Source organism: Spinacia oleracea, chromosome 4 (genome assembly GCF_020520425.1).
Source record: "Spinacia oleracea cultivar Varoflay chromosome 4, BTI_SOV_V1, whole genome shotgun sequence".
In the NCBI taxonomy this organism is placed as follows: Eukaryota; Viridiplantae; Streptophyta; class Magnoliopsida; order Caryophyllales; family Amaranthaceae; genus Spinacia; species Spinacia oleracea.
The window spans coordinates 142,865,712-142,867,680 of NC_079490.1; positions in this window are offsets into that span (position 1 = coordinate 142,865,712).

Here is a 1,969-nt window from a genome sequence, read left to right on the forward strand (position 1 = left end):
TTGGATCCTCAAAACCTTCAGGCTGTGTCATAAACACAGTTTCTGTTAAAACGCCGTTTAAGAAAGCAGTTTTGACATCCATCTGCCATATTTCGTAATCGTAATATGCAGCGATTGCTAACATTATCCGAATAGACTTTAGCATTGCAACTGGTGAAAAGGTTTCATCGTAATCCACACCGTGGACTTGCCTGTAACCTTTTGCGACCAATCTAGCTTTGAAAACTTCAAGTTTCCCATCCTTGTCCTTTTTAAGTTTGAAAACCCATTTGCTTCCAATGGCTTGGTAGCCATCTGGCAAATCGACCAAATCCCATACTTGGTTTTCAGACATGGAGTCTAATTCAGATTGCATGGCTTCTTGCCACTGCTTGGAGCTAGGGCTCGTCATAGCTTGCTTGTAAGTCGCAGGTTCATCACTTTCAAGTAATAGAACGTCATAGCTCTCGTTCGTCAAAATACCTAAGTATCTTTCCGGTTGAGATCTATATCTTTGCGATCTACGCGGGGTAACATTTCTAGATTGACCATGATTCTCACCAGATTCTTCTAAAGATCTCTGAGTTTCATCCTGAATGTCATCTTGAGCATTCTCTAGAGTTTGTTGTTCGACTCGAATTTCTTCGAGGTCTACTTTTCTCCCACTTGTCATTTTGGAAATGTGATCCTTCTCCAAAAAGACACCATCTCGAGCAACAAACACTTTGTTCTCAGATGTATTGTAGAAGTAATACCCCTTTGTTTCCTTTGGATAGCCCACAAGGATACATTTGTCAGATTTTGGATGAAGTTTGTCTGAAATTAATCGTTTGACGTATACTTCACATCCCCAAATCTTAAGAAAAGACACATTTGGAGGCTTTCCAAACCATAATTCGTATGGAGTCTTTTCGACAGCTTTAGACGGAGCTCTATTTATAGTGAGTGCAGCTGTATTTAGTGCATGTCCCCAAAATTCTAATGGAAGTTCGGCCTGACCCATCATTGACCTGACCATGTCTAGCAAGGTTATGTTCCTCCGTTCCGACACACCGTTCCATTGTGGTGTTCCAGGAGGAGTCAATTCTGATAGAATTCCACATTCTTTCAGATGGTCATCAAATTCATAGCTCAGATATTCACCGCCTCTATCAGACCGCAGTGCCTTAATCTTCTTGCCTAATTGATTCTCTACTTCACTCTGAAATTCCTTGAATTTGTCAAAGGATTCAGACTTATGCTTCATTAGGTAGACATAACCATACCTACTGAAGTCATCAGTGAAAGTGATAAAGTAGCTGAAACCACCTCTAGCATTTGTACTCATTGGTCCACATACATCTGTATGGATTAAACCCAATAGTTCATTTGCTCTTTCTCCAACTTTAGAGAAAGGTTGCTTTGTCATTTTGCCAAGTAAACATGATTCGCATTTACCATAATCCTCTAAGTCAAATGGTTCTAGAATTCCTTCTCTTTGAAGTCTTTCTAAGCGTTTCAAGTTTATATGGCCTAATCGACAATGCCACAGATAGGTGAGATCTGAATCATCCTTTTTGGCCTTTTTGGTATTTATGTTATATACTTGTTTGTCGTGATCTAATAAATAAAGTCCATTGACTAATCTAGCAGATCCATAAAACATCTCTTTAAAATAAAACGAACAACTATTGTCTTTTATTAAAAAGGAAAATCCCTTAGCATCTAAGCAAGAAACTGAAATGATGTTTTTAGTAAGACTTGGAACATGGAAACATTCTTCCAGTTCCAAAACTAGCCCAGAGGGCAACGACAAATAGTAAGTTCCTACAGCTAATGCAGCAATCCGTGCTCCATTTCCCACTCGTAGGTCGACTTCACCCTTGCTTAACTTTCTACTTCTTCTTAGTCCCTGTGGATTGGAACATAAGTGTGAGCCACAACCTGTATCTAATACCCAAGAAGTTGAATTAGCAAGTATATAGTCTATAACGAAAATACCTGAAGATGG